The sequence below is a fragment of the Conger conger genome, chromosome 10 (genome assembly GCF_963514075.1).
Source record: "Conger conger chromosome 10, fConCon1.1, whole genome shotgun sequence".
In the NCBI taxonomy this organism is placed as follows: domain Eukaryota; kingdom Metazoa; phylum Chordata; class Actinopteri; order Anguilliformes; family Congridae; genus Conger; species Conger conger.
Genome location: NC_083769.1, coordinates 25254256 through 25272573, shown reverse-complemented (window position 1 = coordinate 25272573; position 18318 = coordinate 25254256). Strand labels below are relative to the sequence as shown.

At 42.2% G+C, this 18318-nt stretch overlaps 1 pseudogene; it reads left to right on the top strand.

Annotated features, from left to right (window-relative positions):
- The first annotated feature begins 11446 nt into the window (after positions 1-11446).
- Positions 11447-18318, top strand: part of LOC133139505 (signal peptide, CUB and EGF-like domain-containing protein 3) — a 370116-nt pseudogene continuing 363244 nt past the window's right edge.

Genomic DNA, 18318 nt, shown 5'->3' with positions numbered 1-18318 from the left:
CTGAGCCAATTTCTATGTTGAGGCTCATGAGTCGGTTATGACCATCGGCCGTATAAAAATGGTTTTGACTGCCCAGACACCTCCTTCTGAGTTTCTGCACATTGGAGCCAGAAGATCAAATGAATACTCATGGTGGTACCTATGTTTAGGTAAGGTAATTTTGACCCATAACACTACAGATGTCACTAGCGTTAATAATGTAAAGTTAAACAAATAAAAAAATTCTTCTCTGAAAGTGATGCTATATTGAGTGTTATATTGGAAGGTAAATGGTTTGGGAACCATAAAAAATAAAAAAGTGATTGTATGGTTATGAATGAATAATAAGTTAGTTAAAGTATGAGGTAAAAAGAAAAAAACAATATTGGATGATAATCTTTTTTTGTGCATTTTGTGCCGAGTTAAAACAAATTTGAGCCACTTACACAAAAGGTGTGTGCCGCTTTCTAACACATTAGGAGGGTTTAACACAAAACGCAGAGTGAAAACTAAACCAGCTTGGTTACAGAAGAGCCAACAGAGTTGAACTCATGTTCGGATTGGTTAGACTTTATGTCAAGCATCATGTTGAGAACAAGCACAAGAAAGAACAAGATTATTAAAGCATATTTCACGGGTGGGCTTAAAGGAATACTATGCAGAATATTTTCACCTTGCTAATGTTATAAAACAAACATGCTCAGTCAATACGATGGCCTGTTCTGGGCGTGGCCTTTGTTATTTCTGTGCTGTATCTGTAAAAACATGAGTCCAGTACACTGAACTCATGCTCTATGATCCAATAGGAGGAGGAGGGGGACCAAGAGGAGACGATTGGCTACTACAGAGGTGAGCGGGGTGTCTGCAAGTGATGGGTACAGGGGCACTGGTTAAAATAAATGATATAATGGATTCCACCAAGTATCAGGCAATCTGACAATCTGGTTGCCTCTACCACAAGGCTGAGACTTGGACTTGGTGGACTTCTGAGCAAGACAATGACCCAAAGCATACCTCACAATCCTCACAGAAATGGCTGTTTCTATTGAAACATGAATAAAGTACAGTATTTGTCTCATGTTCAGCATTTTAAGGTTATCTCAGTAATCACATTGTATTTATTGAGCATTGGCAGTGGATTTGTTGATATATTTATTAAATTAGTGTGATAACAACAAAGTTCCCTCTTAATTATTTCCCATAAAATATATAGGTTTATGTAGCGTGGGAAGCTAAGCGGAGAGCCAGGGGCGACCAAAGGTAGAACCTTTTTTAACCAACACGCGAACGTGTTAGTCACTAAATCCCAGGGAGAACCAAAATAGGGATACCCAGCTAGGAACAGGACTTCTCCCGGAACAATGGGAGGAATAGAAATTAAACAAACCAAATTTCGAAAATAGTAAACAGAAAGGTAGCTCAAAAACGGCTAGCGAACGTAAAACAACCCTTAAGTAACCAGGGCGAACCAATAACTTTGGTACCGTGCCAAATAGCTGGGCACTGAGTGAAAACCAAAAGAAAATACAACCTAGCGAGAAAAGCTAGGCACGAAAATAAAAACCTCGAGGCGCAGCTCGGGACAAAAATGCAAACCAAAATACAACACCGGGGACAACGTCCCTCTACCATCGACTCACACGAGTCCAAAAGAAAAAACAAAACCTTTGAGGAAGGTGCCAGCACACACAACTCTTCCAGCTGTACGCCTTCCTTACCTTTTAGATATTTCTCTTACTTTAGCAATGAGAGAATTACCCACCAGCACCGTACCTGACTCGTATAGGTTTAGAGTCTACCGGGCGCTTTACCGGCTTTGTGCCAAGGGCGAACGGTTGAGCACAAAAGCACAGAAACTAGTCCATGCTGGTCTTAAATACTCTCCCGGGAGGTAATTCCCCTGGCGTAAACGAGGAACAGGTGGAAACAATTATCCTCGGCCAACTAGTGGCACCAGTGAGAATTACCTCCCACCATGACAGGTTTATGCATGAATTCTAATTCTAATTTTGAATTAAATCGAAATTAAGGGGGTCCTCTTCCCCCATCTTACCCGACCAGATTGACCAATAAAGGCCGGGTTCTTATTTTTTAGTTTAACTGTAGCTGATCACCCCCGAGACATTTTTTTTGAATTGCGCTACAGCACAACCATGGGATCAATTATTTACTAGCATTTTGAAGAAGCTTGACAACAACTGTAATATCAAGCATGTTGTTTCATACCTCTGACTACCTTCATACCTCCTATTCATTGTTTTTTAATACAAAAGCTAGTATTTGCATGAAAGCAAGTAGGGTAATTGTTAAATTCGCTAAGTAAACCCATTCCTATATGATACTTAACCTCACAAACATCCACTGCTGTCAAGTGCGTGGTTTCTTTTCAACTAAGTTAGTGCTTTACTTTCAATTTCAATTTTCTTGAATAAATGGCTATAGGTGACATGTGAGCATTTGCATCAAGTACATGAATAACTAAAAGTTTTACTTGTGTTAACAGCTGTAGCCTGTAACAGAAAAAGAAGCGCAGTAATTCCTTCCATAGTTTTGAACTTCTCAGAAAGCCAACACAAGTCAAATTCCTGGGCTTTGCACTCCTGCGTTGAACAACTGTATATGGAAAACTCCTCCTACATTGAGGAGTTGGAAATCATCCAAAAGATTTTCAGATTGCGCAGGTAGATAAGCCAGTTGGTCCTCTTATCAGTAAAAAAACAACAGACACACCTTTCAGTCATGTACTGCATGCCGCAGCTCATCTAAAGGGCAGTACTTTTTTTTTTTTTAATCCTCCGCCACCTGAAACATTTGACATACAACACTTTTTTTAAATCCAATGCTTTTGTCCTTGCAAAAGGAATGGCAGCCTCTTACCCACAGATGGAAAATACACCAATTTAAATTGCATCATGGCTTACCTAAGGCTGATATTGGAACATTCATATCATGGGTTTACTAGCACTACCAGTTACCTAAGGCTGACATTGGAACATTCATATCCTGGGTTTACTCGCACTACCAGTTACATTGCAATCTACACTCATTGGGCCTCATTTATCAATATTTTCTGAAATCTGTGTGCAAATTATATTACATTACATTACATTAATGGCATTTGGCAGACGCTCTTATCCAGAGCGACGTACAGTTGATTAGACTAAGCAGGAGACAATCCTCCCCTGGAGCAATGCAGGGTTAAGGGCCTTGTTCAAGGGGCCAATGGCTGTGTGGATCTTATTGTGGCTACACCACATTCATTCATTCATTCATTCATTATCCTAACCCGCTTATCCTGAACAGGGTCGCGGGGGGGCTGGAGCCTATCCCAGCATACATTGGGCGAAAGGCAGGAATACACTCTGGACAGGTCGCCAGTCCATCACAGGGCCTTTTCTTTCCACTCCAGTCCTTTTCCCGCTCTCTTTCCTTATTACATGTCTCCGCCCTTCACTCCATATCTTATAGCATAATGAAGATGTTGTCCCAAAATTATAGCTCCCGATTTCTTGCATAAATTCATTTTATTTTTTGTAATGATTAAAGTAAATGCTCAACAGTTACCTTTCATTTAAAAATTTGAAAGAAAGAGTATATTAATAAACCAATACTTCAACATGATTCAAATTTGTAACTTTTTTTACAAATAAAGTTATAATTATAATTATTGAATCGCATCTGAAGATTAAACCTAGTCCTTGACTAAATTTAATTGGAGATTATCCATACAAAAATGCATTTAGTCCAGGATTAAGATTAATCTGTGTCCATGTAACCGGCTCCTATTTTGTTGTTGACCATCATTTTATATGACATCTTATCGTCACATGAGTCCTTAAAAATAGAATGGTTATTTATTTAATCTCATTTATTGATATATCAATTACCTACCACACCAGACCTGAGGTCTTGGCACGCCTTTCTCCAGCTATCTTTAGAAAGGCTTTGCCAAAACATTGGCTCAGGCATGGTAGTTCATTGATATACGAATAAATAAATGAAATAACCACTATCTTTTTGTGTACCCCTGATAATACTGCTTCTTCAGTTGTCACACACTTGATGTCATATACAAAATATGTCTTCTGCACTTCTGGTTTATATATCTTCAGTTAGCATTGGAATCGTGATGAATTTCTATAGCCATGCTGTTGTTCAGGCTGCACCATTCTGGAGACCTGAGACTTGACTCGGACTCTAGCTCAGAGACTTGAGACTTGACTTGGACTCTAGCTCAGAAGACTTGAGACTTGACTCGGACTTGATGGCTTGTGAACATCTCTGCCTTACACACTCTGAAATAACCCTCCAAGATGCACACACATATAAATGTCTCTACAGTACAACAAGGACATCATAGATTCAACATCAACACAGATTGAAAATAAATATGAACTTGTTATGTTCCTGTGTTCTTGTCCTGTTTTCTTGTCTGAGCCCTTGATTCCTTCCCCCAGTTCTAGCCTCTTTTCTCCTTTCTAGTTTCCTTGCCCTTGCCCTTGCCCTTGCCCTTGTTCCTGAGTCCTTGCCCTTGCCCTTGTTTATCTGGATTTCCGGTTTTGACCCCTGCCTGCTTCCCTGGACTCTTCTTTGCTTTGTGGATATCTGTACCTCTGCTTTGTTGGACTGACCCCCTGGTTTTGGACCCTGGCCTGTTTTTTGACTCTACTCTGTCTGTCCCTTTTGGAATTAAACCTGCCATTTTTCTGCACCCCTGTCTGCTTTTGGTTCTTCTGTTCCCCCCGGCTTAACAGAACTGATGTCCCATTAAAGTTGATCCATGCAAATAAATAAAGGAACGTAATAAAGGTTGCCATTTTTTATTACAGTCGGTTCTGCATTCCTGTATTGAGATCTGATCTCAGTTTGATCTCTCAGTCCAATCCTGTTCAGCTTTCACCGCCAAGACAGGTGAGGGATGGGTACCATTGATATGTGAAGCGTTTCAAACACTTATTGGATCTCTTTTTCCCACAAACGTGGACAAAGAAAATAATGAAACATTACTTACATCCATATACATATACAGTATATTTATAAATAAATCATTCATGTTTGAAAATACAGATTGCTAGGGATTACTTTACAATCCAATATCATCAATGGCTATAATCTCATTATAGCCATTATCAATATTACAGATTAGTCCCAATGTACTCCCCATCACAATTAGCAAATGTGCAAATGCCAGGAAATGAGCCAGGCTGATGAAGGAGACTGGTGCCCATTTTCACAAGCCCCAGTACCATGGAGTACCTCTGAATAACACACACAATTTACAAAAGACGTGGCAGAAACTCGTCATAGTTCTTGGGATCCGACCGTTTTTTTTTGTATGATGATTCAAATTGTGAGCATAACAAGATGAGCTCCTCTTCGAATATGAGTTTTCATGATTCTTTGGATGACTGGGGTTATTCACATCAGCAAACCTTGCATCAGCCTGAAAGAGTTTAAGCATCAGTACAGTTAAAACACAAAAGGAAAGAAAACGGCTATTTTAAGCTAAAGGTACTATAGGTAATTTTGGATTTATAAAGGTCAAGAGAGGAATAGCAGCAAGAAACACCTTCAAACCATAACACTGTTTATTCCTCCCCCTTTTCTGAAAACAGGTATTGAAACACCATTGTCTGTTGCAATTAGAACCAATTTTCAACCAATGAGCCTGAATTATTGTTCAGTTATAAAATGTTTGGTACCAAATGTGGGGCCATCAACTGTATATTTTGAAACCAGAATTTTAAGGACAATAAACACAGGCAGAGGGTGATCTTATGATGTTATAAAAATGTTTTAACACAAAAATCTTACCTATCGTACCTTTAAATAAAAGCTACACACCTCTCGCTTTTCTTTGCTTTTTTTAAGAAATGAAACAAAATAACATGACATTTAAAATAATTTATTATTTAATTACTTTATGTGTCTTGAGGTGTAAATACTGTATTTTGCTTACCAAATTAGCACTTCCCCCAGCCTTTCCCCCCATACCTCTCCCTCTCAACCTCCATATTCTTGCGCTCTTCTCAGGCAGCAACAAGTCAAGAAGTTCATAAAAAATTGCACTGTAGAAAAAGGAATGAATGAAAAAGGAAGGCTCACTGTAGAAGGAATGAAAACGGGAAGGGAACTAAAGGGGTTAAAGTTAAGGGGTCCGAATTTAATTGGTTTTAATATCAGGCTTTAGGCACCAAAGGTGAACATTTTGTATAAGGGGCTTGAGGGTGTGTGGCTTAATAAACAGATTTGAGTCCATTTGGACTGATTGGGGTCCTATAGACCATTTCATTATGAACTGCAGATGTGGCTTATTTGTCCCAAAGTAGGAACTTTCTTGTTGATAAAAGGATTGACAATGTCTTGTATGGCAGGTGGTCATATTGTATTGCCATTTAAGGGACCCCTTTGGCACTTGATTTGGCACAATCAATGACATTATTCAATATTAAAATATACATAATTGTAAATTGTATATGCAGAATAACTAACTTGACAGGTGAAATAGAATAAGAGGTGCTGGAGCCTATATGTTGTCACGCAGATAATGGCCTGCACTTGTACACTTGATGCCAGTGGTGTGAACAAACAGGAACATGAAGCTGTGTCTTCTGACTGTGAAACTGAGAGGACAAACTATCAGTGATACATCTTCTAAAGGGGCAGAAGAGCACACTCTTGACAGCGTTCGGTCAGGGCTAAGTGCCGGCCATACAAAATGTTCTAGTGGGGAGACACCTATGGACTGTCATCCAGGCAATGTTTGTTTGTAAGACATTTGTGTGTTACATTTGCCCAGATGACTTGCAGGTCCAGGTCTGGCCCCCCCCTCGGATAAGTGCAGGTCTGGCCCCCCCCTGAAGATAAGTGCAATACTTTTTCACTTACCTTTAGCAAGCAGCCATGATGCAGAGTCAACTCTCAGAAAGGAGGTCTAGGAAACTGCAAAGTGACAGCAAAAAGACAAAATGATCAAGATAAAAATGTTTCGCCCTTTCCCCATTCAACCCTTGTCCAGAATGCAGGGAAGGTGGGTAAGGCCTCTGGTACCTTTGCCAGGTACTATGCCACCCCCTTCCTCAGAGCAATGGGCTTGGGTGTGCTGGACCTCACCATACCCTACAGCTGGGACCCCCCCTATGTCTACCAAGCCCTGAAGGACTACAGGACGGGTCTGCCCACGGCTGGCCTAACCTCGTGGAGCTATAAAATGATTATGGCTCATTTAAGATCTGGACAAATTGTAACGCTCCCGAGGGGGGGGCCAGACCTGGACCATTTATGTATCGCCGGCACTTGACCGAACGCTGCCCCCACGGATGCACTGACTCAGAACACATTCACCACCTGTTCTGGGAGTGCTCCGTGGCCAGGCGGGTCTGGGGCCTTGTTTGTTCCTCTGTCTCCCTGAGCAGGTTCCTGCCGAGGTCCTCCCTGATGGCTGAGGGCATCCTCTACGGTCCACCGGGGGGATGCAAGACCACCGTGCTCCAGCATCAGTGGAGGATCATGAATACCATGAAGCAGGTCCTGTGGGAGACGAAGAACATCACGGTCTACCAGAAAACATCTGTAGGCCTGGTCACTCTCTGGAGGAGGATACAAAACCTCCTCCAGGACGGCATTCTTGTGGAAATGCACAGCAACAAAATCCTGGCTAGAGAGAAGTGGGGGGTGGACCACTGGAAAGAACTTATCATATAGTCCACCCCCCCCCCACCCCCTAAGGGACACAGAAACCTCTCGGGACAGTAAAACCTGAGCGAAATGGACTTTTTTCTTCACTATTTCTTTGTCTTTTAATCCACCTTTGTTTCTTTGGATTAGATGTTGATTTTGTTAAAGTTTTGTGAAGTATCTCTTAATTTTGTTATCATTTTCAAATCACCGTTTCTTAAAGTTTGTTTCCTATTTCTTTTGATGTCCTTGTTTCATTAGTTTAAGTCTCTGTTAAAATGATTATTTTGTGTTAATTTTGTGTTTTAAAAAAAAAAAAAAGAAAAAGAATTTTAAAATGTAAAGAAATTAAAAAACCAATAAAACTACCTTTCCCCATTCAAGACATCCCCATAAATATTGCCTCTCACCTCTGCATCTCCTCTTATAGATGACAAATGCAGGGATGGTAAAGACAAGAGCCAGAAACAGCACTACAACCAGATAACTGAGGACTGCAACATCTGAGCCTTCCTCTGCTTCTGTAAAGTGGTAGTAGTCGTGTCAGTGCATTACAGTATATATGTGATACACAGGCCATGGCATTCTTCTTCAAAATACCTCTGGTTTAGGCTTATGGAAAGTAGCAGTCTTAACCAAAAAAAATTGGGCAAAATATTCTTCCACTCTATCCCAATGGTTCCACAATAATGTGTTGCAGAGTATATGATTATCTGAATTACCCCAGTTTATGTCCAGCTTGTTGTCCAGTGTAAGGTGTGTGACAGAGCAGACCCATGAACATGTGTGCAGGTGTATATGAGTGAGAGTGTGTGTGCGTGCATGGGCGTATGTCAGTACCCATGAGCGTGTGTGCAGGTGTACAGTGGTGTGAAAAAGTGTTTGCCCCCTTCCTGATTTCTAATTTTTTTGCATGTTTGTCACACTTAAATGTTTCAGATCATCAAACTAATTTAAATATTAGTCAAAGACAACACAAGTAAACACAAAATGCAGTTTTTAAATGAAGGTTTTTATTATTAAGGGAGAAAAAAATCCAAACCTACATGGCCCTGTGTGAAAAAGTGATTGCCCCCTAAACCTAATAACTGGTTGGGCCACCCTTAGCAGCAACAACTGCAATCAAGCGTTTGCGATAACTTGCAATGAGTCTCTTACAGCGCTGTGGAGGAATTTTGGCCCACTCATCTTTGCAGAATTGTTGTCATTCAGCCACATTGGAGGGTTTTCGAGCATGAACCGCCTTTTTAAGGTCATGCCACAGCATCTCAATAGGATTCAGGTCAGGACTTTGACTAGGCCACTCCAAAGTCTTCATTTTGTTTTTCTTCAGCCATTCAGAGGTGGACTTGCTGGTGTGTTTTGGATCATTGTCCTGCTGCAGAACCCAAGTTCGTTTCAGCTTGAGGTCACAAACAGATGGCCTTCTCCTTCAGGATTTTTTGGTAGACAGCAGAATTCATGGTTCCATTTATCACAGCAAGTCGTCCAGGTCCTGAAGCAGCAAAACAGCCCCAGACCATCACACTACCACCACCATATTTTACTGTTGGTATGATGTTCTTTTTCTGAAATGTGGTGTTACTGTTACGCCAGATGTAATGGGACACACACCTTCCAAAAAGTTCCAACTTTTGTCTTGTCAGACCACAGAGTATTTTCCCAAAAGTCTTGGGGATCATCAAGATGTTTTCTGGCAAAATTGAGACGAGCCTTAATGTTCTTTTTGCTCAGCAGTGGTTTTCGTCTTGGAACTCTGCCATGCAGGCCATTTTTGCCCAGTCTCTTTCTTATGGTGGAGTCATGAGCACTGACCTTAACTGAGGCAAGTGAGGCCTGCAGTTCTTTGGATGTTGTTGTGGGGTCTTTTGTGACCTCTTGGATGAGTCGTCACTGCGCTCTTGGGGTAATTTTGAAGGCCATTTGTGGATAATGGCTCTCACTGTGGTTCGCTGGAGTCCCAAAGCTTTAGAAATGGCTTTATAACCTTTTCCAGACTGATAGATCTCAATTACTTTCTTTCTCATTTGTTCCTGAATTTCTTTAGATCTCGGCATGATTTCTAGCTTTTGAGGATCATTTGGTCTACTTCACTTTGTCAGGCAGGTCCTATTTAAGTGATTTCTTGATTGAGAACAGGTTTGGCAGTAATCAGGCCTGGGTGTGGCTAGAGAAATTGAACTCAGGTTTGATAAACCACAGTTAAGTTATGTTTTAACAGGGGGGGCAATCACTTTTTCACACAGGGCCATGTAGGTTTGGATTTTTTTTCTCCCTTAATAATAAAAACCTTCATTTAAAAAACTGCATTTTGTGTTTACTTGTGTTGTCTTTGACTAATATTTAAATTTGTTTGATGATCTGAAACATTTAAGTGTGACAAACATGCAAAAAAAAAAAAGAAATCATGAAGGGGGCAAACACTTTTTCACACCACTGTATATGAGTGAGAGTGTGTATGCATGCATGGGCGTATGTCAGTACCCATGAGCGTGTGTCTGAGGCAGAGCCAGGAAAGGGGAGCATGAAGGCAGCCCTGGCCTGCCATTGTTGAGAGCCCCCGGTGATGGATGAACATATCAACATATCGTATCAACATATCCTGGCATGGATTTGCTGTAACTGGCATGAAAGTCATTTGAACATTTTCCAGAAACTGATTTGGATTTCATTCATCTGTCTGGCCTTCTTTTTGGGCAGGCAGTCTGGCCTAGCTGTCCAAGGTCTCAGCTGAGGAATGTGCCTGCTGTCCTAGTAGTGACAGGTTTTCACGACTATTGAAAAACGACCCCCCCCTAGGAAAAGTTGGAGGAATGCCCTTGACAGGTACAGAAATGGCATGTGCAAACAATCATGGAGGTGTGTATTTGATACATGGGGTCAGCCTCAGTGTCGATCCCTACCCAGCTCCACCCTCCAACCCTACACCCTCCTGACTTATGTTCCCTGCTGAAGATCAATGTACAGGAGAGAACGGACTGGAGAGATTTAGGCCCAAAATGTTTAGGCTGCCCCAGTTGCTAACCCAAAGAACGAAGATAAGAAAGGAAAAACATGGACACATTAGCTGGCAGACAAGTCACTTAGTTCTTAGTTTAGGTTAAATGGCACCCGCTCGGAGGCCTGTAATTTAGCTGCTCAACGCATTAACAGAGTGTGGCAGCATGCGTCTGAGCTCCGGCGTGGAATGAGGAGGCCGGAATTTTCCGTCAGCAGGCGTGTCATCAATCAGCAGATACGCCACGGTCACTGGCCTCAGCTTCGGCCTGGGGCGCGTGCTGTCATTAAGTCTCCTTCCCATTCGGCTGCCCTTACTGCTCCATCTGGTCGAGTGCGAGTGAACCGAGTGCGGTTCAGCGGTTTAGCCTCATTTGGAATGTGACCGTAACTTACCCCGTTCTGTAAGCTGTGTGCCCCTCCCAAAATTGGACTGGGTTTTTAAGTTGGGTGGAGGGGAAACGCATGACGGTGATACAGCACACATGAATCTCTTTGCTGATTGTGCCAAATGAACATGCCTCCATGAAACACCGTACATTATACCACCTAGCTTGTATTTTGCCTTATCGCTGTACTTTTATTGTGCCTTCAAACATGTAATCACAGACATTGGTTATTCAAAAGGACCAGGGAGCATTTTGTATACAACTTGTTTTATCCTGGCTACTCTTCAACGAAACCTTTTGTCTTTTCTGGTGCATGCTTGGAAAATTTTGAAAAAAGCATGTTTTTATTATTTAAAAAAATAAAATAATAATAATAATAATAATAATAATAATAATAAAAATAATTATCTCCTTGTGCAGATATTGATGAGTGCAGTATTAACCGTGGGGGTTGTAAGCTTGGCTGTATCAACACGCTGGGCAGCTATGATTGTACCTGTTTTACCGGTGGCATTCATGGGCCGCAAACTTTTTGCTCAATCTTTGCTCAACACAAATACAGAACTCATACTTTTAAACCAACAGACAACCATCTTTAGAGTCCTAGACAAATACTACGATTGTACCTGCCCACCTGGATACAAACTCCACTGGAACAAAAAGGACTGTGTAGGTATGTGAACAACACTGACATCTAGTGGTCAGAATAGAGAATCTCAGCATGGTGGCACATCACCTATGCATCCACCAGTCTAACAACACCAGTCTCTAGGGAACTCATAGTATCTAATGTATTTAACACACAGGCTATATGATAAAATATTGCCATAATTGTTTGTTTGTGTTGCAGTTGAATGTAATGCCTGATAAATGAATACAGTGACTGTAACGGACTGTATTTTTATTTGTAATAATCTGTGTTATGTGTGTGTGTGTGTGTGTGTGTGTGTGTGTGTGTGTGTGTGTGTGTGTGTGTGTGTGTGTGTGTGATGCCGAGCTGGTGAAATGCGTCTCCAGTTGAGTATCTCCCAAGGCAACTCTGACCTGTAGCAAAACTGGAAAAAGAGAGAGCTGCTCCCTCACCTGTGCCTCTAAAGCTCACTATCTGGCAGGTAAGTGGCTAAAAGAATCCATCCATGTGAACACACACAGGACTCTTAGCACTACCCATACATAGCCATTTAGATGGAAAGCTTGGTCTCTGGCTTGGTTTACAGTGAATTTGTGAAAAAGGTATGTCTATTACATGCACAACTTTTTTATAATGTCATTAACAAATACATCTCACCTGTCTTGATGTCACATAACGTCTTGAAGGCAGGCATCTTATTTGTTATGTTGTAGCTCCGTATAGAAGATTACCATGATTGTCTTTTTTCCATTGTAGAGTCTGATAGCAGCTATACAGTGAGCTGTGGAATCCCAATACTACGAGGGAAAACACCCACCAGACTCAACACCAGCTACAGCCACAGCTGCATAGGTACCTCTCTCTCACCCCCATAAACCTACACTACAGCCACAGCTGCATACAGTAGGTATTGTACCTCTCTCTCTCTCACCCCCATAAACCTACACAATAGCCACAGCTCCATACAGTAGGTAATGTACCTCTCTCTCTTTCTGAAGCACGTACACGACAGTGTAGAACTGCATTGGTACCTGGCTCTTTGACTCTTTGTATACCTGTATCATTGCCCAGAGATGGAGTCAATTCCCCTTCAGTTAAGTCCATTGAGGAAATGAACTAAACTCATTATGATCATTTTTCAATTCACAAATCGATTTTCACTTCACTGGCAAATAGATATGGAACTGAACCAAACCCTACACAGTAGTTATTAACTCTTGGCAGTTCTTCTCTGTACCCATCAGCAGTAGGAGAAAGTCCATGCTACAGCTATTGTATCGTTTTATATCCTGCATAGTACTCTTAATCTCTGCCCCAGGGGTGAATTGTCTTTAAATTTCTCAAATTGAACAAGTTAAACATTAACTAATGTAAGCTATTTATTTTATGCCGGGGGGAACAGAGGAACCAGAAGCAGACGGGGGTGCAGAAAAATGGCGATTTAATTACAGCAGGGGCAGACAGAGCAGAGTCGAAAAACATGCCAGGGTCAAAACCAGGAGGTCCGTCCAAAAATGCAGAAGTACAAAATCCAACAAACGAAGAAGAGTCCGGGGAAGCAGGCAGGGGTCAAAACCAGAAAACCAAGAGCAAGGGCAAGGACTCAGGAACAAGGGCAGGGGCAAGGAAACAAGGAGGCTAGAACAGGGGGACGGCAACAAGGGCTCGGGAACAGAACAGGGCAAGACGAACTAGCAGACGAACTAGCAGCGTGCAACTGAAAACTGTAGAATCTCTGCCCACCTTCAAGCGCAAGCTGAAGACACACTTCTTCAAGCAGCACCTCTCCCCATCCATCCCTACCTCCCAGTGAACCTTAATTGTTCTCTGGGACTTGCTTTGTGTATCGGTATTTTTAGTTGGCTAGGTAAGCAGTGTTTGGATAGTTAACTTTGGTCACTTTTGCTCTGTTGTTTGTTTGTTTCTCTGTTCAAAAAAAAAATTGGCCCTCGTCCTTATCTTTGTTGTACAGGTAGCAGTTGAATTTGTACTCCCCTCTAGGGTCTTTCAGCAAACTTATCCCTGGTTATGGGTATGCACTTTGTTGTACGTCGCTCTGGATAAGAGCGTCTGCCAAATGCCAATAATGTAATGTAATGTAATGTAATGAAAAGGACAGGTATAAATACACAGGGGAATGAGACAAACTAGGCGGGGCATGGGAGTGAGGGCGGTCTGACAAATAAACATCAGGTGAGACACATGATAGTGGGAAGGGGACAATAACGAGGGGGAAACAAAAACGCGGACTGGAATCACAAAAACACATGCAATACAAACGGCTCCGGACTAGGGAGTAGACAATTCGCAGAGAATCAGGAGATGCAGAGATACAGAGAGACAGGTGCGAATACTTCGTTGAAACTAAGCAAGTAATCAGTGATAGAATAGGGAGGTGGAGTTACAGAACAGAATTGAAACTGGAGATGCATTAGTAAGTTAGTTAAGTGATTTAAATTACAAATACCCAAAACTAGTGAATGTTAGTTTGTTAGTTTGACAAACATATTAGTGTGTTAGTATAATTAGTACTGTACAAATTCTATGTTAGTTGGGATTAGTATATTAGTGCTATGTACAAACATGAAATGAAGAGAAAGCAGGAAGATTGGAAGGAAGACTGAACCCCGGAACTACCGTAAACACCCGAATAGTGGGGCAGGAGTGACTGGGCTAGAAAACATTCAGACTCAGACATCACAGATGAAGACGAGTGCAAAGACTAACGAATATAAACAGAACACCAGACATAATAAATTACAAGAATGATGATAATAAACAATGATAAACTAACACACAGAACACATGAACATAACAATTTATACAGAGTTCAAATGGTCATTACACACACTCATTCATTACATTCATTGCTGATAATATGACCTGTGTTGTAATGGCCTTGCAGTGGATAGTGTGGGCAGTATTTGATCTCTTTTTCTGTGTGCTGTTCAAGGGTGGTGTGTCTTGCTTTATTGGAAATTCTGCAAATTCACATGCACTCTTGATGTCACTGCTAGGCATACTGGTGTCATTAGGGGTTGGATACGCAGGCCGGCTCTACACTTCCAAGATAAAATAGTTTGAATGAATCGAAGAAGTACATATCCACAGTTGAATATTTGGGATATCCAGGTAGGATTGGATCAATTCAACTTGAATCTCTTTGACCAATGAGATGATTCAATGCATACAACTCTTGCTTTGTCTGTAGAGACTCTGGCCCCTCCAGTGAAGCAGACCACCTCCTTCAAGATCAAAGACGCAAAGTGCCACCTGCACCCCAAGCTGAAGGGGCGGGTGGACGAGGGGGGGCGCACGCTCGGGCCAGGTGAGATGCACGCTTCTGCCGTTACGGAGGGGGAGGGCTGATGATGTAGGCAGTGATGCATCACCCTGTACCCTGGCATGTCGAACTGTTGTAGCCTATCCACTTAGAGTTATGATGCGTTGTGTGTTCAGAGATGCTCTTCTGCATACCACTGTTGTAATGTGTGGTTATTTGTCTTATTGTCACTTTCCTGTCAGCTTTGACCAGTCTGGCCATTCTCCTCTGATGTCTCTCATTAACAGGGCGTTTCTGTCTGCATGAAAAAGCATCACATGTCATGAGCATCACAGGACATTGTGATCTGTTTTACTGTTCTGTTTGATGGCTCCCTTGGTAAAATTGTGATATTTTATCCATTTAATTTCAACAGGAAACAGCAAACAGTGCTCTATCCCACAGCAGTGCTAATGCTACTAACTACACACTGTTATTACATGCCATTTTACATTGCTGTTATTTAGCCAATGCTTTTATCCAAAGCAATTTACAGTCGATTCGACTAAGCAGGGCCAATCCCCCTGGATCAATGTGGGGTTAAGGGCCCAGCGGCTGCACTGATCTTGTTGTGGCTACAATGGGGCTTGGAACCACCACCTGTCCAGGTCTCAGTCAAGCATTATAGCTGTAGGCTGCCCCAGTCACTGTACATGAACATTGTAGTGACTAAATGGAGGAGTGTGCTTTGTTTTCCAAACTAGAACAGTTTGCTCCTCCGAATACAGGCCAGTGCCCGATGGGGTACTACTCCAGCGACGGGTTTACGCCCTGCCAGCCGTGCCCGCAGGGCTCCTACCAGCCTGACCCAGGCCGCACTCTCTGCTTCCCCTGTGGAGGGGGGCTGAGCACCAAACGGGAAGGGGCCAGCTCCTTCCACGACTGCGAGGCCAAAGGTGAGTGACCCGCCACACCACAGAGCGGTTCAACTGCGCATTATGACTGGCTGTATGGCGTTCCTGTACAGTGGGTTATCATTGTGCTCTTAAAATTGCTATACTGTTGGAAGCTTCTGGAGGTCAGGGGAAGTTAGATTGACTGCTGTGAACTGCAAAAACAACAGCAGTCTTAAACCTTTTAGTGTTGACTTGCTAAATTAAAAAATGTTTAATGTTTGCCATTTATTTGGGAAATGCAGCAGAAATATGCTTGAAAATAATTAAACATTGCTGTCCATAGCTAAGGACATAACTGGGCACTATCACTTAGCAAGAGAAAAGTTTCCACTGCACGCATTATGCATTTCCTTCTCGCGTGCACATAAATGAACTATATAGAATCATACTATATCCGGTGAACAGGGAACTTTAAATGTGGTGGGGTAATAGTTTAATGGAAATGTTGTGAGAATGCTGTGGCAGCTGGTGTTACACACTTACTCTAGTGTGTGGGTGTGTGTGTGTGTGTGTGTGTTCTGCTTGCAGTCCAGTGTTCTCCTGGGCATTGCTACAACACCACGGTTCATCGGTGCATTCGCTGCCCTCTCGGCACATACCAGACTGAGTTCCGGCAGAACTACTATCTCCTGCCCTGGCAACACCACCACCGACTTTGATGGAGCCACCTCTGTTTCCCAGTGCAAGAGTGAGTGCCTCATACATATGGTGTTCAGACTTGACTGTGCCCAGTTTATTGGCTCATATCACAGCTGGTTAGTATGTACTTACATAGCATATGGCTGGGGTGAGGATGGCATTACCCCTAGGCCTCCATATAGAGAAACAGAGAAGGGCATGGGCTGTAGTGGTATTGCTGTGGTATGGAGAGTAGTTGACAGTGTTTCAACATCTCGAGACTCAATAAAGATGTGGTAATGTAAAAACTTCCATTCATCATGCTTTTCCAGTTTACCGGACCATGTTTGAGAGTACCTGTTTTCTTCATGTTAACTGGTGCCACACCTATGTACAATCATATCATGTATACCCCTACTCAGAAGCCTTTTTCTGATTTAGTATTTAATTTTCTGTTTGTATGTGTGTGTGTGTGTGTGTGTGTATCCTGCAGACAGGGAGTGTGGGGGAGAGATGGGCGAGTTTACTGCCTATATTGAGTCACCCAACTATCCAGGAAACTACCCCGCTAACGTGGAATGCACCTGGAACATCAACCCCCCACCTAAACGCAAGATTCTCATCGTGGTGCCAGAGATATTCCTGCCCTCAGAGGATGAGTGTGGAGACGTACTGGTTATGAGGAAGAACTATGAGTCATCATCACACCTATGCCCACTCTGAATGTGAATATTAATACACACCACATGCATGTGTTAATTTCTCTCATTGACCCAGCCTTTCCTAATTGGTTTCCTGTTTTCCCATTTCCTGTGACATATCTTCGTAACAAGTACTATACAAATTGCATATAAATAAGTTAAATTGAATTGGCTTGACTTAATCATCCCAAACCTTCTCCCTGTACCCCATGCTCATTAGATTGTGTCCATGTGTACAGTTCAAAGAGCAAATGAACATGCACTGTAGAAATGCTGGCAATTTGTGTGGAATAAAATAAATGACTGTTGTACAAGTGGGAATATGCACGTAGGAGTGTTACCTGAGGGGCTCACGCTCTAACAGACGTATCCCGGTTGGAATGCACTCCTTCCCTGGTTGACGGCAGGTCCTGTATCGCCCCCTACAGGGTCGGCCAGCTCCATCACCACGTATGAGACGTGCCAGACGTACGAGCGGCCCATCGCCTTCACCGCCTGCTCCCGCCGCCTCTGAATCAACTTCAAATCCAACGAGGCCAACAGTGCCCATGGCTTCCAGATCCCATACGTCACCTATGACGGTACATACTGCTCGGTTCCTCCCCTTTCAAAAATGGAATATACTTCAGTATATGGAGATAAAATACATTAATGAGAATTAGATATTTTTTATCTTATGAAACTAGTCCACCTTGCAATTTATACACAATATTTTTGTATTAAGTTGTCATGATTGATTGGAAATCAATGTTTTTTCATTTCACAAGAATGAAGATCTTGCACTGCGTCTGGGTTATGTTAATTTATTGTTGTGTCTAACAAAATTGGGACCCTTCATTTGAGGTTTGAGGCTTCTGAGGTTTTACTTTGGAAAGTTAAGGAAAAATAAATTTCCAGATAAAACCATAATTCCCTCTGCTATTAAACTGTTTATAGACAGCTCATAACAAACTTGCCTTTTAACACGGGAACAGCAGCTAACCAAAAATGTAATACATAATAACTGTTTTTTTAGCCTGTTTTGTAATTTCCTACCTGTAAAAGCATGTATTCTGCTGTGGCAGCTAGCTTGCTTTCCTGTCCAGGTTGATAGGGAATCTTTAGGGAC